The sequence below is a fragment of the Herpailurus yagouaroundi genome, unplaced genomic scaffold, assembly GCF_014898765.1.
Source record: "Herpailurus yagouaroundi ecotype Mexico unplaced genomic scaffold, PumYag 29, whole genome shotgun sequence".
NCBI lineage: Eukaryota > Metazoa > Chordata > Mammalia > Carnivora > Felidae > Herpailurus > Herpailurus yagouaroundi.
In genome coordinates this window covers 94674676-94701108 of record NW_024412377.1, presented here as the reverse complement: position 1 = coordinate 94701108, position 26433 = coordinate 94674676, and the positions used below count along the sequence as shown (strand labels likewise).

Sequence of the window (26433 nt, the reverse complement as noted above, 5' to 3'; positions counted from 1 at the left end):
TCAAGATAGTGGGAACAGAAAGAACATATATCAACATCATAAAGTCCAGGTATGAAAGACCCATAGCTAATATCATCCTCAATGGGGAAAAATGAGAGCTTTGGCCCTAAGGTCAGGAACATGACAGGGATGTCCACTCTAAACACTGTTGTTCCAAATAGTACTGGAGGTCCTAGCCTCAGCAATCAGACAACAAAAAGAAATAAAAGACATATAATTTGGCAAGGAAGAAGTCAAACTTTCACTCTTTGCAGATGACACAATACTCGATGACACGTAAGTCCCAAAAGACTCTACCAAAAATCTGCTAAAACTAATACATGAATTTAGTAAAGTCATAGGATATAAAATCAACATACAGAAATTGGTTGCATTTCTATATACCAATAATTAAGCAGCAGAAAGAGAAATCAAGGAACTGATCCCATTTACAAGTGCACCAAAAACCCTAAGATAACTAGTAATAAACCTAACCAAAGAGGTAAAAGATCTGAAAACTGAAAACTATAGAAAGCTTATAAAAGAAATTGAAGAGGGGCACCTGGATGGCTCAATCGGTTAAGCATCTGACTTCAGCTCAAGTCATGATCTCATGGTTCGTGAGTTTGAGCCCCATCTTGGGCTCTGTGCTGACAGCTCAGAGCCTGAAGCCTGCTTCAGATTCTGTGTCTCCCCCTCTCTCTCTGCCCCTCCCCACTCGCACTGTCTGTCTGTCTCTCTCTCTCAAAAATAAACATTAAAAAAAATTTTAAGAAACTACAGAAAACACAAAGAAAATGGAGAAACATTCCACGCTCATGAACTAGAAAATTAAATATTGTTAAAATGTCTATACTACCCAAAGTAATCTGTACATTCAATGCAATCCCAATCAAAATAGCACCAGCATTCTTCACAGAGACAGAATAAACCATCTAAAACTTGTATGGAACCACAAAAGACCTCAAATATCCAAAGTAATGTTGAAAAGAAAACCAAGCTGGAGGCATCACAATTCTGGACTTCAAGCTGTATTACAAAGCTATAATCATCAAAACAGCATGGTACTGGTACAAAAACAGACACATAGATCAATGGAACAGAATACAGAACCCAGAAATGGACCCAGAACCTATATAGCAAACCAATCTTCCACAAAGCAGGAAAGAATATCCAATAGAAAAAAGATGGTCTCTTCAGCAAATGATGCTGGGAGAACTGGACAGCAACATGCAGAAGAATGAAACTGAACACTTTCTTACCACCATACACAGAAATAAATTCAAAATGGATGAAAGACCTAAATGTCAGACAAGAAATCATCTAAATCCCACAGGAGAAAACAGGCAGCAATCTCTTTGACCTCAGCCACAGCAACTTCTTACTAGATGTATCTCCAGAGGCAAGGGAAACAAAAGCAAAAATGAACTACTGGGACCTCATCAAAATAAAAAGCTTCTGCACAGTGAAGGAAACAATCAGTAAAACTAAAAGGCAACTGATGGAATGGGAGAAGATATTTGCAAATGGCATATTAGAAAAAGGGTTGGGATCCAAAATCTATGAAGAACTTCTCAAACTCAACACCCAAAAAATAAATAATCCAGTGAAGAAATGGGCAGAAGACATGAATAGACACTTTTCCAAAGAAGACATCCAAATGGCTAAGAGACACATGAAAAAATGCTCAACACTCATCATCAGAGAAATACAAATCAAAATCACAATGAGATACCACCTTACACCTGTTAAAAGGGCTAAAATGAACAACTCAGGACACAAGAGATGTTGGTAAGGATGCAGAGAATGGAGAACACTTTTGCACTGTTGGTGGGAATGAAGACTGGTACATCCACTTTGGAAAACAGTATGCCAGTCCCTCAAAAAATTAAAAATAGAACTACTCCACAATCCAGAAATTGCACTACTAGGTATTTATCCAAAGGATACAAAGGGCTGATTTAAAGCGGCACGTGTTATAGCAGTGCTATCAACAATAGCCAAATTATGGAAAGAGCCCAAATGTCCATCAACAGATCAATGGTTAAAGAAGATGTGGTGTGTATATATATATATATATGTATATATATATATATATATATGTATATATGTATATATATATACATATATATATTCCGTTGTATATATATATGTATATATGTACATACGTATATATGTACATACGTGTATATGTATATGTATATATATATTGCATTGTGTGTGTGTGTGTGTGTGTATATATATATATATATATATATACACATATATGGAATGTTACTTGGCAATGGAATATTACTTGGCAATCAAAAAGAATGAAATCTTGCTATTTGCAACAACATGGATGGAAGTAGAGTGTATTATGCTAAGTGAAGTCAGAGAAAGATAAATACATGATTTCACTCATAGGTGGAATTTAAGAAACACAACAGATGAACATAAGTGAAGGGAAGGGGAAAAAAAGATAAAAACAAGAGAGGGAGGCAAACCATAAAAGACTATTAAGCACAGAGAATAAACTAAGGGTTGCTGGGGGGGAGGCGGGTGGGGGTATGGGCTAAATGGGTGATGGGCATTAAGGAGTGCACTTGTTGAGATGAGCACTGGGTGTTATATGGAAGTTATGAATCACTGGGTTCTACTGATACCAATACTATACTGTATGTTAACTAACTTCATTTAAATTTAAAAAAATGAGTAAGTTATAGAAACTTGATGTACAACACAGTAATTATAGTTAATAATACTGTATTACACACTTGAAAGTTACTAGAGAGAAGATCTTAAATGTTCTCACAAAATGGTAATTATATGAAGTGATACAGGTTTTAGCTAGCACTATGGTGGTAATCATTTTGCAATATATGAGTATATAAAATCAGCATGTTGTACACTTTAAACTTTCATAATATTATATGTCAATTATATCTCCACAAAGCTGAGGAGAAAAACTATACTAATTATGCTGGGATAACAAGACATGTAAAAATAAACAGAGGGGCATCTAGGTGGCTCAGTCAGTTAAGCATCCGACTCCTGATTTCTGCTCAGGTCATGGTCCCAAGGTTTCATGAGTTCGAGTCCTATGTCAAGCTCTGTGTGCCAAGTGTGAAGAGCCTGCTTGGGATTCTCTGTCTCCCTCTCTCTCTGGCCCTTCCCCACTCATGCTCTATCTCTCTCAAAATAAATAAACTTTAAAAATAATAAATAAATACATAGTAAATGAGATAAACATAGTCTCTGCATTCTTGGAGTTTGGAGTCTACTAATTATTAATTAATTTCACTCTGTCTTATAGGAGAGAGACTTAGGCAAGAATCAGATCATTCATGGTCCTACAGGCCACAATAAAAAGTTTGAGTTTAATGTAAATGTAATGAGGAGTGTGACATGACAAGATAGATGATTTAAATGCACCAAGTATATCAGGAATCACAGACTTTTTTTTATTATTTTGTAGAGTTAACGTTGATTAATTAGACTTAGAGCTTCCATCCCAAAACAAAAGCAGCAGCAACAATGATACACAGCAATGATTTTCAAAGTTTTGTCAAAAGGAATAGCACTTTTCTTTTTTAATAAAACATTTCTTGGGACACCTGGGTGGCTCAGTCAGTTAAACGTCCGACTCTTCATTTCAGGAGTTCATGATCTCACAGTTCATGAGCTTGAGCCCCATGTCAGGCTCTGTGCTGACAGCAGGGACCTGCTTGGGATTCTCTCTTTCCCTTTCTCTGCCCTTCCCCCATTTGCACATGTGCCCTCTCTCTCCCTCTCATTCTCTCTCTCAAAATAAACATTAAAAAACCATTTCTTATGCCACATTAAATAGAAACATTAGTAATGGAGCCACTTTAAGATGGCCTGATTTCATACTGTCACCTCCTTCAGTTCTTTCAGGAAAAGAGTATGGAAACACAGCTACAGAATTAAGAACATTGGCCTAGAAATCAGAAGATTTGTCCTAGTCCTGACAATGACTTCACAGCAAAGTAACTTTGTGCAAGTCGTTTGAAGTCTTCAGTCTCAACTTCTCCTTTATTAAAATAGAGATAAATCTGACATGCTTACCACACACAATAGTAGTGTGGATCAAAAGTGATAGTGTTGGGGGCATCTAGGTGGCTCAGTCAGTTGAGTGTCAGATTTCAGCTCAGGTCATGACTCATCTCCGGTCATGATCTCACGGTTCATAAGTTCAAGTCCTGAATTGGGCTTGTTGCTGTCAATGCAGAGCCTGCTTCAGATCCTCTGTTCCCCTCTCTTTCTGCCCCTCCCCTGCTCACATGTACCTGCTCTCTCTCTCCCTCTCTCTCAAAAATAAATAAAAGATTAGAAAAAAAGAAAAAAAGTGATAATGTTGAAGGGGGAGGGTTGTCACCAACCAATCAACTGGAAACTACGTATTTTATTGCTTATGAAATAAATTCTTTTTGCTTGATTGATGTCCAAATCATATTGAACAATTAAGGCCCCCAAGCATGAATTAAGTTTTGCAAAAGGTCAAGGCAATTTATAAACTGGTAGATGTGCGGGTGCCTGGCTGGCTCAGTTGGCAGAGTATGCAACTCTTGATCTTGGGGTTGTGAGTTTGAACCCCACATTGGGTATAGAGATCACTTAATAAAATCTGAAAGAAAGGAAAGAAAGAAAGAAAGAAAGAAAGAAAGAAAGAAAGAAAGAAAGAAAGAAAGAAAGAAAGAAAGAAAAGGAAAGGAAATTGGTAGGTGTGGCATTAAACAGACACCATACATTTACTGAATCCTATGAGGTCCCATGCAATGTTATAACCAATTGCAAAGAATAACCAAATTTGGTTTTTAATGGAAATGTTATTTATCTTTTAATTACTTAGTGAGTTACAAAAAGTCAATGAGTTAATAAAAGAGTAAATAATATACTCTCTTAGATTTCTCAATGCTTTCAACACATTAAACTTATTTACTTCCTATAAATCACTGAGTTAGGTTGTATTTGTCCTTAAATATTTCATCTGAACTATCCTAGCTTCAGATACGTTAGATTCTCTCTTTTTAAGAGGAGAAAGTAGGTGATGGGCATTGAGGAGGGCACCTGTTGGGATGACCACTGGGTGTTGTATGGAAACCAATCTGACAATAAATAATTCTTTAAAAAAAAAGGAGGGGCGCCTGGGTGGCTCAGTCGGTTAAGCGGCCGACTTCAGCTCAGGTCATGATCTCGCGGTTTGTGAGTTCGAGCCCCGCGTCGGGCCCAGTGCTGACAGCTCAGAGCCTGGAGCCTGTTTCAGAATCTGTGTCTCCCTCTCTCTGACCCTCCCCCATTCATGCTCTGTCTCTCTCTGTCTCAAAAATAAATAAACGTTTAAAAAAAAAATTAAAAAAATAAAATAAAATAAAGTTCTAGAATGTCCATTAAGAAAAAAAAAAAAAAAAGAGGGGCGCCTGGGTGGCGCAGTCGGTTAAGCGTCCGACTTCAGTCAGGTCACGATCTCGCGGTCTGTGAGTTCGAGCCCGGCGTCAGGCTCTGGGCTGATGGCTCGGAGCCTGGAGCCTGTTTCCGATTCTGTGTCTCCCTCTCTCTGTGCCCCTCCCCCGTTCATGCCCTGTGTCTCTCTGTCCCAAAAAAAATAAATAAACGTTGAAAAAAAATTTTTTTAATAAAAAAAAAAAAGGAAAAAAGAAATACCTCAAAGATAGAAATTCTCAAGCAGTTAGACAATGCAAAATAACAAATCTCCAATGCAGTAGTTATAGAGACTGTGTGTGGGTGTGTGTGTGTGTGTGTGTGTATACATGCATATAAACGTATATATATATATATGTGTGTATATATATATATACGTATATGTATATATATATATATATATATATATGGCAAGTTGGATAGACCTATGGGGCTGGAGTTGTAGAAATGGGGCATGAAAGTAGATAAGAACAAATGAATGAGTGAATGAATGTGAATTAAATAGCAGAAAGGCCTGAGATGGACCAAAGATGATACTGTGCCACGAACTGAGGAATATTATTAAGTTGGACCTCTATAATTATGGCCAAAATTAATAAATGCACAGTTACAGAGATAAATGCACCAAATCTTATAATTTAAAATATCAAATTCTAAATGAATGATTGGCTCAATATTATCAATCTTTCTTTTTAATTTTTTAAAAAGGGTAATAGTTTTAGGAAATATAGGTACATAAAATAAATGTTGATAGTCATGAGAGAGACACCAAAAAAAAAAAAAAAAGAAAGAAAAAAAGACTGGCTTTTTCCATGGGTTGGTTGTTTTTTTAGTTGAGTGAGATGTTGTATTTCTGTTCTGTCACATGAAAAGGCATCAAAATTAACTTGGCATCACCAAACTATACAACTCCTACCAAGTACACTTTTCAGTGTATTTGAAAACAAATGCCTTACTCTCACTATTGAAAAACAGCCACAGAGGGGCGCCTGGGTGGCTCAGTCGGTTAAGCGGCCGACTTCGGCTCAGGTCATGATCTCGCGGTCCGTGAGTTCGAGACCCGCGTCAGGCTCTGTGCTGACTGCTCAGAGCCTGGAGCCTGTTTCGGATTCTGTGTCTCCCTCTCTCTCTGACCCTCCCCCGTTCATGCTCGCTCTCTCTCTGTCTCAAAAATAAATAAACGTTAAAAAAAAAATTAAAAAAGAAAAACAGCCACAGAATAATTGTATATTTTTGAAAGAGAGAGAGAGAGAGAGCGCACACCCGTGCATGGGGGAGTTGCAGAGGGGGAGGGAGAGAGAAAATCTCAAACAGGCTCCACACTCAGTGCAGAGCCCAACTCAGGCTGGATCTCACAATAGTAAGATCATGACCTGAGCTTAAATCAAGAGTTGGTTACTTAAATGACTGAGCCACCCAGGCACCCCCAAATAATTGTGTTTTTAAAAGACATTTTACAGAGGTTTCTGGGTGGCTTAGTGGGTTAAGCAACCAACTGTTGGTTTTGGCTCGGGTCTTGATCTCAGGGGTTTGTGGGATCAAGCCTTCCCACCCTGCACTGACAGCTAGGAGCCTTCTGAAGATTCTCTCTCTCCCTCTCTGCCCCTCTCCCATATATGCGTGCATTCTCTCTCTCTCAAAATAAATAAACTTAAAAAAAAAACGACATTTCACATAGTCAAAAACATGTAATTCTAAAAGTGTGCAAGCTTATTTGAATTTTATCTCTATTGAAAAGTGTACTTCTCATTCAGAGTGACAAACTGAAATACACTTATTCCGTGCTACCATAATTCTCATTTATATCTTATCTTTTAACTTTCTATCATTGACTAGATTTTTTAAAGAAAAACAATCTTCTGATAGTAAAGAAAAAAAAAACTAGATTTTTTATAGCTTAGGCCAAAACTAGTAGAAACTCAGGTTACTCTTAAGCAATAAAATTTCAGTAGTTTCACTTTGGATGACAAACTAAAATAGTGAACATTTTACATCATGTTATTCTTCACTGAAAATGTATTTAATAAACAAAAATGAAATCGCTTCTAAATAGTATTTTTGCATGTGGTAAAAAAAATACATAACATAAGATTTACATCTTAACCATCTTTAAGTGTACAGTAAGTAGTACTGAGTATATTCACATGGTTGTGAAACATCTCCAGAATTTTTTCATCTAGTAACACTGAAATTTTATATCCATTAAAAAACAAATGTTTGATGGAAAAAGTGTTCACATATATTCTATAAATACTGAAATGTATGACCTTAAGTTTCTAACTGCTTAATCCTCAGATTCTTTGTGGATAAAACAGTGTAACATCTACCTCATTCAGACTGCAAGATGATGATGAAGTCATTACTTTAGTATCTTATTTTCCTTAGGTCATTCAAGTATCTTAATAGTTTACTAAGAAATTATACATTAACACTTTATCTTTTTTAGATGACCAGATTTTAAAAGTAATGATTGATATTTTCATAGAGTATAATTATTGCCTTAAAGAAGTAATCACAACAGTCCAGGTGATTGCAAAGCCAAATGAATCTTTGGCAATATCCTATGGAAAAGTATCTTTACTTATGCCAAGCAAGGGTGAAAGATTTCCTGGCTGCCTTAATAAGCTTCAGGCAGTAATGCTTATCCATTTCAAGTGTTCCAGTAACCATTCCAGTAAAGAACTTTAAAAAATAGAAAGTCATCTACCTTATCCAAACACCGTTCAGTTAATGTGATTTTTTTCCATTTCCAGGTTTCAACACATCTATAGAAGAAACCATCATCCAAGTTAGAACATATCCTTTCCCCTTCCTTTAGAAACAATGAACCAGTTATTTGTAGATTACTTGGGAGGGATAATATCCACGACTTTGCTTCTCTCCTCCCTGTTGGTTCTATGTAACTTGGGAAGATGATAAGATAAAACCCAAAACAGAATTTTCTTATATTACAACATTAATTTAAATAGAAAAATAAGAAGTTCTATCTTCAAGGATTTAAAACTGGTTCCAAAAGATCCTCTTTGAGGAGTGCTAGGTGAGCATCGGATTCTTGATTTCAAGGTCATGATCTCATGCTTCCTGGGTTTGAGACCTGAGTCAGGCTTGGGCTCTGCACTGATAGTACCAAGCCTGCTTGGGATTCTCTTTCTCTCCCTCTCTCACTGTCCCTCACTGGCTCACATTCAGCCCCCCCCAGCTTTCTACCCTCCTCCCCACAAGTAAATAAACTTAAAAAAATGGTCTTTGACTTGATCTTATGTCAAATCAAGATTATCTCTGATATCATTCACTTATGTGAATTAGAAAGTCTTAATAGTAATCCTTACAAAGCTACATCAAAAGTAGAAAAACATAATCAGAACCATAATATAAAATTATTTTAAACAAGAACATCCAAAAATCAATGATATATGATGTTAAACCATTTGGCTCTTCAATTTTTTCTTAATTCTTTTTTCTCAGTTTGTAAATATGAAAACATAGTTCTCTTTTTTCAAAATAAAGTGGTAATCCATGACCCATAGGATGGATAAATACTATATAAACATGTATTAAAAATTACTGGCCTTTATGGAACAAAGTTATAATTTATATTCTGGAATTCAACACATGCAATAAATACTGATGCCAATGTACTCTGTAAGTTTACTCTTAGTATCTTGTAAATAATGTGCTTAATTTTTAATTTAATTTTTAAATAAAATACTTTTACTTTTACATGTTCAACTTCCTATCAAAACTCTACCAAGATTAAATGCAATCTCTCAAACTTAATTTTTTGAACTAATCTCTACATCACAATCTACCAGAAGAAATGACAACTTGCTGTTTTTCCTGTTTTGTTGCTTTTTATCAGAACTTCCCTTTTTACAGGTACAATAAATTACATATGCAAATAAATAAAAGCAAAACAAGCAATCTGAACACTGTCAAACCACAAAGCTGCTTTTGGCATAAAGCTCTGCAGCCTGGTTACTTTGAAAGATTCACATATAAGAAACCCTGACTACAGGTAAAATTGAGTTTTATGCAGATACACCTATCACTAAAATAGAATATCTTATGCCCTTTGTAGTTAAAAAAAAAAAAAAAAAAGGCACTCCCTCCAGTCAGCTATTTTAGCAGCCTAGTACATTGCTATAAGTTATCTCTTGTCATTTTAGACAATTAGGAAACAGCACATTCAAAAAGCATTCAACTTCTGCCTTTAAAAAAGTTAAATGAATAATTCTCTCATAACTGGAAGAAAAGAGGTCTTAGAAAGTAATTCTAAATTATAAGACCCTCCAATTTGGATCAAAATATTTAAATTTCTAAAATATTCTAATAAACTTGTTAAAATTGTAGCCTTCTTTGTCAAGCAAAATAAATACATCTAGAATCTCCCAATAATAGACAAAGGTCTTCCCGAGTTCATTTTAATGTCAAACAACAAGATAAAAATACTATCAATCAGCAAGATAAAATACTATCAGTCACCAACACAATATATATATATATATATATATATATATATATATATATATACACACACACACACACACACATATATGTGTATATATGTATGTGTGTGTGTATATATATATCTAAACACCCCAACAATCTCAGTATTCCATTGAATGAAAAATGTAACTTGGAAGTCAGCCAGAGGAGAACTAGTCATATAGTAGTAGACATAGAGGGAATAGAGAGGGCTCCCATGACTTTCAGACATCAGAAAAATGAGTCTCCTTTGCTCATAATAAATTATGATTATAGGGATCCCCATCAATACATCAACAGCTGGAAGAGAAGGTCAGAAACCCCCAATTCAGCCACACAAGTAGTAATTCATTAGACTTAAAATTGAAATATTCTCACTGATAAGCTATATATTTCACATAATATCAGTTTATTAGAATTTACCTAAAGTAGACTATTTTATTTAAAATCAAACAAGTTCAAGAATTGTCCTTTATAGTGTCTTCCAACTTTGCTAATGGATCTTATTTGTTAAGAAATCTAAGTAATTATTAACCCTAGATTTTTTACTGATTCCTTTCCTCTTTTTATATAACTCATTCTGATCTGCCCAAATGTCACAATTTTAGGCAGCATTTGCCAGTAGCAATATAGCTTAGGAAACTGAAAGATCTCCCAAAGCATGTGACAGTGGCTATATTTTGTCAGAATAGGGCCTGAGCTGAAATCAAGTCAGACGCTCAACTGACTGAGCCACCCAGGGACCCAAGAATGATATTTTCTGATTAGAATTGATAATTTAGACTATTTTATTTGGGCTAAAGCTACTTAAATGAGTTGGTAGATAACACGGAGAAGCAAAATCCAGTTACTTTGTACCTGTACCTGTTACTTTGCCTTTATAATTTCTTCAACACATAGGTAAAAAGATCATTGTTTAATTTATGTATTACTTCCACAATAACCGTTAGCAAGAAAAAAAATGTAATAAAATAGACAACATAGCAAAGTATCTCAAAGCCATCTTTAACAATTTAAAGGCTGGTAAACCTAAAATAAGATATTTTTCACCTTGGTTTTTGTTTAGTTCAATGCAAGCATCTCCCTCCCTCAACTGTATTTTAAATGACAGCAGGCTACTACTACACAACATAAGTAACTTACATATTTCAAAGTTCCTAGCCTTGGCAAGAGGAGAAGCAAAACAGATAATAAGAAGTATATCCATAGTATAAATTCTTACTATGCACCATATAAGCAACCAACCAGCAAAGGTAAATGGACTTACTACATACAGAGCCTCATGAATTTAAGTAGATTTTTCTATATTTAATAAGCACTTATAAAGAAAACATTCAAAGATGGTAGGCTATACAATCTTTAAGCCAGGACCATCATTGCCTCTCCAATCAATAATTGGTTACTTTCTAATTCATATCAAGACCACTGCCCTTACTGGAAGATCTTTCAAATAAATGCCACTTTATTCAAGTTCCCACAAGAAAAATCAAATTGACCTGCATATGCTCTTCATTGTTGATTTTACCTGAATGCAAGCATTGCTATATTAATGACCAAGGGAAAGTACTTTGGGATTTTGCTTAGAACAGCAATGGTTGTAAACTTTAATTCATCTCATGCTGGATGTTGTGAATTATATAAAATACATATTGACAAAACTTAATATATCTTTTAACTATATAACAAAAAAATAAATAACAACCCTAATCCTATCAGTTACATTTCAAACCTCTAAGAAAACAGTAATGAGATTTATGTAAAAGGCAATTATGCTATGAATGATATGTTACACAGGACTTAATCTAACTTATACTTTAAAAATTAACTGAAGGTGCGCCTGGGTGGCTCAGTTGCTTGAGCGTCTGACTTCAGTTCAGGTCATTATCTCACAGTTCGTGAGTTCAGGCCCCGCATGGGGCTCGGTGCTGACAGCTCAGAGCCTGGAGCCTGTTTCAGATTGTGTGTGTGTGTCTCTCTCTCTCTGCCCCTCCCCCGCTCGCGCTCTGTCTCCCTCTGTATCAAAAATTAAAAAATAAAACAAAATAAAAATAATAAATAAAAATTAACTGAAAATATATTTTTAAATAAGTAATAATATGGAATTAGTGTTTTACAAATATTTCACAACATATTTTGTAAACTTGCCTGTTGACAGTGCCAAAGTGTTACAAATTTTATTGTGAAATGTTACATAAAAATGGAAGATCAATAATAAACCATACTTCATATCATTTCAATATGTCCACTGCTTTCCTCTGAGCTTACGTTTGTCCTGTTAAAACTAACAAAACATATTTATCAACTCATCTGTGCGTTATTACATCTGGGTAAAATGGAATTGACATTTTTTAACATCTCGGACGACTTATTTCCTGTTTTCACAAGGGTAGAGAGTAAACTCTGTTCAAGTTACTTCCCTGCTTAAAAACCTTACAGTGAGGGGCACCTGAGTGGCTCTGTCTGTTAAGCAGCTGACCTCAGCTCAGGTCATGACTTCATCTCAGGTTATGATCTCACCGTTAGTGAGCTCCAGCCTTGCATTGCTGTCAGCACAGAGCCTGCTTCAGATCCTTTCCCTCTCTCTGCCCCTCTCCCACTCATTTACACTCACGCATGTTCTCTCTCCCTCTCCCTCTCTCTCTCTCTCTCTCTCGCTCAAAAATAAAGTAAAAAACCTTATAGTGGATCCCAAATAGCCTCAGGATGAACACAGAATTTGTTAGCTTTCAGAAGCTTGCCTTAGCTGATCAATGTAGCTTCCCCCACCTCTCCAAAATCACCCCTCTCCACCCACACAACTAAAGTACTAATGAAACTTTGTTTCTAGAAAACTTCCTTACAAGATGACAGAATCAAATAGCGTCCCCCTACTAACACCCGCACATACAAAATTAGCCAAGAAAAAAATCTCAATCTTTCTGTACTTAGTCTTTTCTCAGCTTCCTTTCTCAAGTGAGGCTGTCCACATTTGATGTCTCCACCTTCCTTCTTTATATTCAATTCCTTAAAACACTGCATGCTAGCTTAGGTCCACTCCAGTGAAACTATTCTCCCTAAATTCACAGATAATCTCTTATTCTAAAAATTGGACCCTTGTTTAGCCTCCTCATTCATTCTACTATATAGCTGGCATAACTCAGTAACTCAGGCCTCCATTCACCAAAGTCCCCTTCCTTGACCTCTGTGACACCAGTCCTTAGGAGTTTCCCTCTCATCTCCTTGGTATTCCTTTTCAGTCTGCCTCAAATTCCTCTTCCACTTGTCCCTTAAATATTCCCTAAAGTTCCATCTGTGGTCTCTTCACACTTTCTCCCTGGACATTCCCATGAAGGATGATTTCATTCCCATCTCACAGCTTTAACTGATTATACTAGTGAAGAAAATTAGGCCATGTATAAGGAAGAAAACCAATTTCTGCTGCTAAATGTTGAGGGGCTGAAGGTGCACAGTATGTGTGCAGCTTCTGGGGTGCTGGTGAAGTTTTTTCTTGATGTGGGTATTTGGTCATGCTGGTGTGTTCAGTTAGTGAAAATTCACCAACCTGTACACATATGATATGGGCACTTTTCTTGCATGAATGTCATACTTCAATAAAGTTTTTTTTGGGGGGGGGCACAAGTGAATGAGGGACAGAGAGAGAAGAGGAAGAAAGATAGAACTGGGGCTCACCCAAAGCAGGGCTCATGCTTACCCCAAGGGGGGCTTGAACTCATGAACCATGAGATCATGACCTGAGCCAAAGTCGGATGCTTAACCCACTAAGCCACCCAAGCACCCCTAAAGTTGTTTGTTTGTTTTTTTTAAGAGACAAAGAATGAGCTATACCTGAGTTCAGATGTGTGTGACATGTGTGACATGTGTGACTTGGCTTTCACAGCACTGGTTAAAGAATGACATAAAATATAAACAAAGGTGTCTGGCACAATGCTTGAAACACAGGTACCTTATGCTTAGAAGTGTTACTTCTCTTTCCCCATCCTTTCTTGATTTTGTACCTCCAGCCTAGAAACCTCCCTACACTCCCAGCCTAGCTCAAGAACGACACATCTGATTTCCTCTGAACATGCTCCATCTCTAGGTATGGATGGCACCTCAAACTGAACTCATCATCTTCTTCCTTACACCTCCTATCTGTTGTTCCTTCTGTAGTCCCTCCAAGGCTATGAATGAAACTTCTATCCATAATTACAGCCATCTTAAAAATTCTAATGTTTTCACATTTAAGTCACCAAGTCCTCTGTATTCTATATCCTAAGACATCTGCTGGACTGCCACTAGGGTAGAAACATGATGTATTATTACCACGGCTTACTTATTACAATAGCTTTCTAACATTTCTGTCTCACCCTTTACCCCACCTTCCATATTACTTCCAGAATGATTCTTCTAAAATGTACCTCAGATGATGTCACTTTTCTGCTTAAAATTGCTTCTCTCTCAGGTCAAGCTGTCATTCAAGGTCATTCTTGAAATAGCTCCTGTTTAACTAGCCAAACGTATCTGGCAGCCTATCTTACACCTATTCTACAGCATATCCAGTCATACCAAACTTTCTTATATTTCACCGAATATAGCATACTCCTTAATACTTTCCTGCTTCTGTACATGTTTCTCTCACTTCCTAGAATACTCTTTACTCTGTGCCCCCATCGAACTCAAATGTGGCTAATGCTTATTTCTTGTTTAATAAACATCTTCTTAGGAACATCTCCTGAGAATATCATAGCCCTATGCTGGATTCATGCCTCTTTTCAGAATTCCCATGCACCTTCCACATACGCATAGTGCTTGTTTCCTAGCAAGGTAACATGAGTTCCCTCATGTGATTGCTTCAGCTGCACATAAACTTAAAAAAAAAACAACAAAAAAACGGGACCAATAGTTGAGTCCCATCTGGAAAGTAAAGTCCTAGTGGGCAGAGACTGCATTGTTATTCAGATCTGATTCAGGAGGATCAAGGTAAGCTGACAAAGAGAGACAGTTAACATTTCTTTCATTTTTTTTTAAGTTTGTTTATTTATTTTGAGAAAGGAGAGCAAGAGCATGTGAGCTTGAGGGGGTTAGGGGCAGAAAGGGAGAGAAAGAATCCCAAGCAGGTTCCACACTGTCAGTGCAGAGCCTAATGCGGGGCTGGATCTTATGAACCATGAGATCAAGACCTGGGATGAAACCAAGAATCAGACGCTTAACCGACTGAGCCACTCAAGCACCCCAAACAGATCTACTCTCTACCCTTTCTGTCCTGCTGTGACCTAAGAGGCTGATCTCTAAAGAGTATATTATCTCATTTCCCTTGCCATCTGGACTCCAGTTGGGTTCTACAGAAAGGAGGCATCAGCTTATCAGATGGCAGGAATAGAGAGAAGATCTCTTCCCTGCTGGGCCTTCAGCCTCTATTTACAGGGGGTTTGACAGTGGCAGTGGCCCTCTTCATAAAATCTCAGGTCCAGGAGGGTGGTCTTTCTGCAATGACCATAGCACTCACCAGATTGTGGTAGATTGCCCCCTTTCCCCTTCAGAACTAAGAGGGGTAGGGGCGCCTGGGTGGCTCAGTCGGTTAAGTGTCCGACTTCAGCTCAGGTCACGACCTCGCGGTCCGTGGGTTCGAGCCCCACCTCGGGCTCTGAGCTGATGGCTCCAAGCCTGGAGCCTGCTTCCGGTTCTGTGTCTCCCTCTCTCTCTGCCCCTCCCCCGTTCATGCTCTGTCTCTCTCTGTCTCAAAAATAAATAAAAGTTAAAAAAAAATTTTTTTTTTTTTTTAAAGAACTAAGAGGGGTAAAGCTTCCCTTGTTGCTAACTCCTGGGTGTCCCTCCATCCCTGGTGGGTTTTAATCTTAAACATACTTGCTTTAAACTCTGTCCGGTTTTCCTTTTGAAGGAGCAATCTTGCTGGGGATCGAGCTAATACAAACACAGAAATAATTGGCAACTAACAACATTTTTGCCAATGCTTGCTACGAGTTCTCTGGCTAATGATATACTCATCCTATGGAAAAGCATCAGCACCCTTTAATGTTTAATACAGACTTGCCTACACTCAAATCTTTTTGGTCCTGAATTTATAAATCCAACTCACTTACATAATTGACCCAGCACCAATTTGAATTCAAAATGAATTATTAAGTCATTTCCCAAGATGAACTCCTACCTAAAAACTATTCCCACTACATACACATACACACACATATATTGTGTGTATGTAATGTATTCAATGGTAAGAAACTTCACTTAAGTTTTTCCATTACAGTATTTCTAAATGAAAGAATAACCATATCAGTCTTTCAGTTTAAATCAAGATTTTAAAAATGCTAATTGAAATACTTTTAATAGCTTCATAATAACTACTACTGCTTAAATGCACTGAATAAAGCATAATCATCACATAATTTTAATCCAGTTATAAATGACAAGCAGCTCATGATGCTGTAAAAAAATGAACAAAGGAAATGTTTCTATTTTTCTAATATTTAGTACTATAGAAATGTACTATAGTACTATAGTACTAGACTCAGTATGGTTGTACTGTTGCTCGTAGAGCACATGGAACTTTCCAGATGCCCTAGCCAAAAAAACAAACAAAAAACCAACAAGTCATATGCTGGTTGGAAGACTCATAATTAGAGAATAAAGTTTTTTTTGAGACATTACATATTCCTCATCTGTTTATTTCTGACTCTAAAATTTACTAAGGAAAGCAATTTATGCCAGATTACTTCACTTCTACATACAAGAAGAATGGAGAAAATGCTTTACCTGAAATTATGACCTGAGCGCCTAATTGGCATCTTCCTCTGACAAGCATTACATTCAAGTTGTTAAATCTCAGATACCACATAAAGAATTTGGATCTATCTGTGGAGTACTTTTGGTAGCTATATAATTCTGCCCACCTTTTTGGCAGATGTAAGACGCTTTCCTTAACGTCTCTCTTTTCTATTGTATCCCACCCCAACTAAAAATGATGGATATATGAGAAGAGAACTAACCAAACTCCCTCCCACTCCCCACCCTCACAACTCCCATTATTTTTCCCATTATTAAGCAATGAAACACTCAGGCAAAATGGTTAAAATTGGCACTGAAGGAAGAAATCTGAATTTGAATCCAGACGATGCAACTTACTAAGGCCTTGGACAAAGTATATAACTTCACTGAGACTCTGTTCATATGTAAAATGAAAATTATACCTACTTCATGAAGGTGCTAAGGATTTAAGCAAAAAAAAAAAAAAAAAAAAAAGCCAGACACAAAAAGACAAATATTGCATGGTTCCACTCATACACGTACCTACAGTAGTCAAATTCATGTGACAAAAAATAGAATGGTGGTTGCCAGAGGCTGGTGGAAGGGGAAGTGGGTAGTTATTTAATAGGTACAGAGTTTCAGTTTGGGGCGATGAAAAAGTTCTAGAGGTGGATGGTGGTGATGGTTGCATAACAATGTGAACGTGCCATTAAAACGTACACCTAAAACTTGTTAAAACGGTAAATTTTATGTTGTACTATTTTATCACGATAAAAAAGAAAACAACAAGGGAATAGTCTATCATTAATCCATATCAAGACTTTCCCTTCCTTATTACAGATGTTCCCTTTCCCTATTGCTATTCCAGCTCTCCAAATCAAAACTAACTGGTAAAGGAATAGAGAAGAGTTCCTTGATCAAAGAGCCTAAACGTTCATAAATTAGAAATCCAACCTACCCCAAATTCCAAACCAACTTCCATAACAAAAGCATAAGGATTCAAACCAAAATCAGATTTTATTTATAATGTAACATTCTTGGAGTTAAATAATTGTGTAAGATTGTGTTTAACTCATACTATAACAATATTTTTCATTTAACCAAACTACTGACATATACTTTTAACTATTATCTAATCCATGATTCTAGGTTTAATCAAACCCATACATAAGCCTTCTTAAAATATACATTAATCTCTCATTTTAAAAGAGGTAGCCATAGTATAATAAAAGAAACACTGACCCTGGAACCAAAAGAAAATCTAAATATGCCTCACTTCTCCCACATCTCTATTACCCTACCTGAGTAAGAATTTCTACCTATAAATATCAAGAGTCAATGAGAATTATCATCTATTTCACAGAATTATTATGAGACTTCAATAAAATAATGTATATTAAAATACCTTGAAACTATAAAGTATAATTCTGTTTATATTATTAAATTTGTTGAAATAACAAGAAAAGGAGATTATTCTCCTTATTAATTGAAAATTCATATTAAAAATTCATATTAAAAATACACAATTTCTCTGAGTAATACAATAGGTAGTCTCCTATAGTCCCGAAATTCACAAAATGACCACTAAATTCCCACATTATAGAAAACTCTTCTTTAGAAATTACCTCACAATACTGGTACCAAATATTAGAATATTGAAAAGAAAATAAACCAGATATACTGACATCCTGTTATGATATTTTTATAATTGGTTACATCCTGAATCCATTTATTCCACAAATACCTAATCAGAATTCCAAGCACTATGCTAAGCAGTAGGAATACACCTGAGAAGATGACACTGTGGCTCTTGGCCTCAGAGAGGTTCCAATCTAACCTGGAGAGGAGACATTAAACAAAACATCATACAAATAATTCATTAATTTATGATGGATGTGAAAAGGAAAAGGAGAGGTTGCATAAATAAGAGGGTCTAATCCAACCTGGGAAATTTATGAGAAATAATTACACCAGTTGTACCATCCTTTCCCAAAACGATAGGTTTTAAGTGTTTAATAAATCTTTGCTATTTCTATCAACATTATTATAAAAGCCATATGCTCCACTGTTCTTATTAGAACAAGTACATCCCTGCGTTCAGGAAATGAAAGACAGTCAATCTTATTAGCTAGGAAAGCCCAGAAAAACTAGACCCACCATCCAATTCCTCAGTAAAAAACAAAGCCAGGCTCTAGGAAGCAGCGGTTCTTTTTCCAAATTTGACTAATATTTTATAAATCTTTGATTAATTATGCTGATGCTAAAAGATTTCCTCAATTATTAGACCTATCTGAAATGCTCTAACCCTTAAACTTCTCATGACTGATACTTTAAATATTACTCAGGACCCTACTTAAATGTCTCCTTCTCTAAGAACCTTCCCCTGACTACCAAGTCTACCATCGCCTCCCACTCACGGTCTATATTACCCTACTTTATTACTTTTTTTTTTTTTTTAGCTCCTTTGACTATCTGAAGTTGCCTACCACATTTATTTACTTGTTTATTATTATATGTTTTTCCTTCAACCTTGAAGGTAAGACCCATGAAAGGAGGGACCCATTGTATTTTCTCCATATCCTCAAGATACATCTTCCTGGCCAAAGATCTACATACAGTTTTGTTTAGGCAGTTCAGGCACAATGGAGACAAGGTTTCCGATTCAGAGGATGAAGAAGACCTATTTAAGCCAATTATAATAATCCCATTACCTTTGCCAGTAATTGGTTTAAAGTAGGGGTAGGAAATGTTGCAATTCTCTTCCATACGGCCTAAGAAGATATCTGCTAAGTAACTTTAAGGTTTTCTTCCTTAATTAATTAGACACAAGGAAAAACCTTACCCTTCTTCCCGCCTTTGACTTGACTGCACCAGGAAGTGATACTGGGAATGTGGTGCAGGGATGTTGTGTTGATTGGAGGGAAACGATGAGGAATGATAAAGAAAATGATCCCTGATATTCTTGAGGCACTGAATCAACTCTGAAACTACCTCTTCCAGACATCCTGTTATGTGAGATTTATTTTTAAACCCTGATCAATTAAACCATTTTCTATCTCCTGTCTTAATACCTGCCACCAAAAGCATGACAAACTCTTAAGCCTCTGTTTCTTCTGTAACATTAACAGAAAATAGCACCTACAATCTAGTGGATTCTTGGAGGGATTAAATGAGACAATGCAAGTAAAAGGGCAAAACAAACAAAATACGCAAATGATAGCACTGCTGTCATTGTTAATATTAAAAAAATAACTTTCTATGGCAAAATTCCACAAGCTCTTCATGAAGTATTTAGGATTTTATTTTACAGAAAACATTTATTTTAATCCTGTTTAAATAAAATCAAGTTTAATAGAATAATGAATTTACCTAGCTTTCTTCTATCAGTGAAGTAGCTTTGGTTCTTTCTCAAGCTTGAAGTAGGTAAATAAAAGAAGATTCAAGCCAAATATCAGATCACTAAAAAAAAATAACCATATCAATTTCAGGCAAGAGCCTGTTTTGAGCACCAACTCCTCTCTGAGCTTACATGGACAGAGCCACATATAACTTTTCATCTACTATTCTTACCTTCACAAATATTTCATCAGTATTTTAATATGGTTTAGATTATACTAATTAATAATTAAACTATATTAGTTATTGGGGTGTCTAGGTGGGTCAGTAGGTTAAGCATCTGCTAGATTTCAGCTCAAGTCATTATCTCACGATTCACGAGATGGAGCCCCACATCGGGGTCTGTGCCAACAGTGTGGAGCTTGCTTGGGATTCTCTCTCTCACCTTCTCTCTCTGTCCCTCCCCCACTCATTCTCTCTCCCACCCTCTCTCTCTCTCTCTCTCTCTCCCCCTCAGTCCCTCTCTCTGTCTCTCTCAATAAACAAATTTTATTTTAAAACTATAATAGGTATTAAAACTGTCTTATACTATTACAAAAAAATCCTTAAAAATAGGGAAAGAAGGATAAAATATTATAAATCAGTCTCTACAATTTTTTCTGTGCTGAACTATTTATATGATATTCCATGAAGCAAAATTAATGCAGATCAAAAACAGGAGATTGCCAGGTCATTGGTTCAAGCTCACTCCAGCTGAATTGTGATGTGAAATGCTATGATGGCTCATTACTGCTGGAAAGCTGTTTAGGTCCTAAATGAAATAGAATCATCAAAATTCTTAAAGTAAAATGTGAGAGTAGTTTCATGCCTACTAAAAGTGACACCAACTGAAGTTTCTCTTTTAAAGATGAACAAGAAATGAATATTAATTCTTTCATTGCGTCGGAACTGTCCAGGTGTTTCTGAGTCCAGATAAATTTTTAGTTGTGTCAATATTCCAATAACGTTATTAACTCCACTTTTCAAAAATCTTTAACTATTAACTTACTCTAACAAAAATTACCAGTTACCCATTATGACCAACCATAAATTTGGACAGCCTGCAAAGCTATTAAAAGTCACCTGGAAAAACCCTATTATTCCCTGGCTGGACCATTTTTCCACCTGTTTTTCAATGTCCTCACACAGTGAATAAGGTAAACAGTTTGGGGGAGGTAAGAATAGCTTCTACTATTACTCTACCATTACTGAAAACAAGACATAAATTTTGATGGACCACTCTTCAGATCATTTTGGTAGTACACATAGGATTTTGGTATAACAGTCAAATAACTTTCACAGTCCTAGTCATATGAAGTTATACACAGATGTTAACAAAACCTTACATGAATAGATGTTAAATATGTAAAATATATACAAAATTGGATAAGTAAATTTTAAAATCTAAATCCAAGCACTTATTTTTTATTCCAAACTCTCTTCAGGTATTAACAAATATATCTTATTCTATTGCTCCAATGCTATTTTAAGTCCTTCCCTAGGGAAACAATAAGTTATTAATAAAATTAATATTTTAGCATGTTTACAGAGGTTCACGTATTACAATTACAAACTAACGTCACCAGCATGCAAATGTTTCATCATTCCCATACCAATGTCAAAGCAATAATGTACATTATCCTAGTAGAGAATATCACTACATATTTCAAAAATAAAATTATAATTATCTTCAATACATATTTTTAAGCTATATATTCTGAGAAGTACGATCTTCTAAATCCAGTACATTAACCCTCAATCCTAAGCCCCAACATTAATGTAACAGTTGTGATCTCTATGGAAAAAAAAGATTCTAAATTCAAAATTATTTTTTCCCAAAGTTTACTTTTAACTCTAACCTATTGGGTTGAAATATTAATAAACCGCAACCCAGGTATTTCAACCCCTACCCACAGAATGTGTTTTAATTTTAAAACAACATAATTCTCTTTTCTAGTAATAATTGAGAATGTGAGACACATTTGGTCCACTACTGCAGAGCAACTAAAATTTAACGATGTTTTCATCCTGATTTGGTTTTATATGGCAAACTGGTTCTAAAGACTGGGAATAAACTTTTCACGTTGCAGTGAAAACATACATTACAACATTAATACTATTTCTAAGAGCCAAAATAAATTTCTGGATAAACAATACTAAATTTTAACTCTCAACATCTTACATATTTTTTTCTTTAGGTTTGTTCCTTCAAAAATTGGTTTTTAGATTTTCCTACAATAATGGAAAAGAGATCAATCAAAAGAAAAATTCTCATAGGTATCTGGAAGAAACATCCTGAGGATTGGGAAGGGGGAGTCAATAAAATACAGAAAATTTCATTCCCCAAAAGGCTTGATTGAACTATGTTAACTGCCCATCAATCAAGTTTCTGAAGAGATTTGCATAACTTCACTTGTCTTAACTTTATTTCTGTCAGAAAGGAAGAAAGAAAAAAAAGTTTATAATTTAGGGGAGTAACAAAAAACAAAAAAAGAGGGGAATAAAATGATGCTGGCAGATACTAACTCCTATAAACACTTCACTATATGGAGCAGTATTTAAATGTTCATTAGACTTTAACCACTTAAAAATGAGCATATGGTATTTGTTTCTTGGTATATTCAACTAAAAAAAGATTCATAATTGAAAAACCAAAGTTACTTTTCAGACAGAGACTCAGGTTAGATGCATAGTTTGATTTCTGTAGTTTCTCACAAGTTTACTTAATATGATGTCATTGTTTGGTATGTGCATCTTATGTTCAACTTTGCTTTATAGAAGATTCATCTCTGTTCTATTATATAATTTTATAAGATAAAATTAGTTTACGAAGAGAGTAGTATCACTACTCATCTATTTACAGGTGCCAGTTATTCTTTTAGTGGCAATGTGGCATACAGTGGGGCTTAAAGCTCAGTAACATTTCATACACCAATTGTTCACAGCTACGTCTTATCTCAAAACTTGAATGGTAAAGCAAAATTCCTAGATGAAAAAAAAAAATGAACAAGCATCTTTCATTATTTTAGGTTTCCAACTTTTTACTCTTAATATTTCTATGCCTTGCCCACAGTCTCTTAAAATGGAAGTTATAAGCATCAAGGTGCACCTAAGGTTGAGAATTCATATGTGATTAAATTTCTAAAGTGTGTTATATATGATTATGTAATACTGTTCTCTAAACCTGTAGCATCCTACCCTAGATCAGGAAGGCAATCTGGTACACTGAAAAATGTATCTTTCAGCTTTAAGCACAGGTTCTAAAGTTAGAGAAATCGTTGTTGGAAATCCAACTAGCAATGTGTCCCTGGGTCTTCTTATTTAATTAAAAACAAAACAAAACAAAAAATACTACTATGTTGCAGAATTGTTGGGAGAATTAGAGAAAATATACAAAAAGCGCCAAGCACAGCGACAGGCACATAGAAAAAGAAATAAATAATAATTTGCCACTAGCTATTTTTGAAATACAACTAACCTAGAGAATGTGGAACTCAAACTTCCAAAGTCCGTATTTTGGAGGTCACTGAAATAATTTTTTTTTCCACACTGAAAGAAATTCCTTTGAGTCTAACATCTTCATTTATTCAACAGTATTTATTTGGTGCTTCAGACATATGAAAGCATTATTCTTAATGTCAAGGATACCTCAGAGAAGAAATTAGAAGCATCATCCCTTGCCCTCAAAAAACTTACATTTTAGAGGAAGCCAGACATTAGGCAAGCAATTACATAGTTACTTAATTACAATTGTGATCAGTGTTACAAAGAAAGCCTGCTAAAGTGGGAAATGACCTAACAGGATCAGAATTTAAATTTCTATACAAACATCCCACCTCCCACCAAGGGTTTTCAATCACTCCATCTACAATTAAACCTAATCAAAATCTTTGTATAGACATGATTTGTCCCATCTTTCAAACAACAAAATAAACAATTAACCTGATTCTGGCCATTTTTATGTTCAGAACTATATACTGAAACTATACCTGCTATATAAAACCTACAAATTAATTTCAAGTATTCCACATAGTGGGTTCTTAATGAAAGAGAAAGCAAAGATATAATAAGCAGTTGTCAGCTATCAGGCCATGAACTCATTAGAAAATGCATTTCCTGACACATTACAAAACCAGTATTTTCATATACATCCCATTATTCATTTTAACTCATTTTTTAGAATGTTTTTATTAAAATACTTACATATTTATTGCTGAAAAACAAATTATGTCTGTGATTTTTAAGATCAGAACAATTCTAATTTCCTTACTAAAAGAGAACTCTTCTTTGCTCAGGTACCTTTTAAATATGCCACCTTATGTTTTATTTTTAATCTGGTAATATCCAGTTTAAAGACAACTTCAAGATTCTTATCTTCAGAAGTTAGCACACTGTTGTAGAACAGTGCCATTAAAGTCCCAAGTGAATAATAATAAAGGGGAAAACTGAGAGATCAAATCAATGCTCTCATCAAAATGAAACTAAGTTTATTGTATGAAATAGAATCTACCTCAATGTTTGTCTTAGATTTAAACAGCGTTCACCCAGAAATTAATGCAACAACAATTAACTCAGAGCAGTCATTGTCAGTTCCCCAAAAGTGGCCTCTTCATCTATATACAGTTCATAAGGCAAGCTAGTCCAGGATTCCTGCTGCCAATTGTAATGAATGGAAGAAACATATTTAAATCAAATAGCACCATCTAGCAGAACCCTCACCACTTTGCTTACTAGATGTTACTTGGTGTTCAGTTTGGTAGATTGGACAGCAAAAGTGGCAATTATTTTTCATGGCAGAATCACAGAATTAGGCTAGAAAGGACCACAAATACGTCACATTCTCATTTTTATCTCAGATAATATTTTTTTTTTACAAAGTTATCAGGATACAGATTAGATTCAACTATTCCTGGAAACCTAACTAAAATCCAACATTACTTTGACTCTGAAATTCAACCACCCCGAAAGGTCTCAATACAGTTCAATTCCTTCACTCTCAGTAATATGAGATCCCAATACTCTGTAATCATTAAAACATCTTGTTTTTATCTTTTCAGGTCTATTACAACCAAATGATTAATGCACATAAATTGAACTGTTATTTCAAAACTTAAGTTCTAGTAACTGCTATTTCTTAACAAGGCTAGAATACTGTCTTTTGTATTTTTCATGGCACATCAACTAAATTCTAAATCTATCTCCTCAGAAAATATCTCTGGAAAACAAAACAAAACCAGCATCGCTCCGTTAATTTTGTTTGTTTTGCTACATCAAGGCCTGCCACCCCTAAATCCTACGGGAATTGTGTGTGTTGCTGCCAACACGAAGATTAGGAAACGTTCCCATCCCTAGGGCAAAAGAAACTTTCAGAAGCCTACTAACTCCCCAAAGCAAGGAGAGAAACTCGGTCGTCTCAGTTTTTGGTTTTTATTCAGGCAGCTACTTCCGAGCGCTAGGTAACCAAAGTAGCTTGAAAGATGCTCTCAGACTTTTCCCCCAGTTTGAACCCCCTCGGAAAGGCAGAACGCGTTCAATGACAAGGATAAGCCTCAAACCTCAGAGTGGATGGAGGTGGTTACTGGGAGTCACTGATCTGCTGCACAGAAAAGAGGGGTTCTTCCTCAGTGGTCACAGTCACTATTCGCTCTCATTTTTAGTAACAACCAAATCACCGTTACAAGTACGTAAGAACAGCAGCAAACAGCCCTGCTTCGCAGTGTGCCGTGACGGTGGCATCCCGGGACGGGAGGGGCTCTCTTCTCGCAGGCCTCCTCTGGGCTCCCACCGGAGTTAACACCTGTGTCTCCCCACTCAACGCTTCTCCCCTTCCGGCAAATCCCTTTTCGGACCACTGCTCCTAGCGCACCCCCAGACAAACCTCCTCCCGCCGGCCGCTGCAGCTCACACAACTCCCACTCCACGCGCCCCACGACCACCGCCCCTCGGGGGCCGCCCCGCCCGGTGCCGAGGCAGCAGCGGCCCCCAGACGTTTGGAAGGGAGGCGGCAAGTCTCCAAAAAAAGTTCTCCAGCCGCCGCCACGGACTTGGGTCTGCTGCGACAGGCAGAAACACCAGCCTGCTCCAGCAGATCCCGCTTCTCGCCAGCACACTTTTCCTCCCCCAAGAACTCGGTCCTTCTTAGTCTCCCAAACTTGAGCGGCGCCCGACCACCCCGGTCCCGCTAGGCACGGGGCACCACGAACGCCCAGTCCCTCCGCGGGCTGGAAAAAGCCCGGACGCCCACCCAGCCCACGCCCGCACACGCCCTCCGCGCCCAGCGCGCGTCTCCGCGCCCCGCGGGGCCCCGCTCGGTCGCTCCGCGCCCGGCTTCCGCCCGCCGCGCGCCCGGCACCGCCGCCCTCGACTCGTCCGGCGATCCCGGCCCCAAATCCCGGCGCCGGAGCCCCG

The 26433-nt window shown here is 36.6% G+C and overlaps 1 protein-coding gene across 4 annotated transcripts in view; it reads right to left on the bottom strand.

The window, feature by feature from the left end:
* Nucleotides 1-26433, bottom strand: part of SSBP2 (single stranded DNA binding protein 2) — a 316842-nt gene that overhangs the window by 289903 nt on the left and 506 nt on the right. The window lies entirely within an intron of this gene.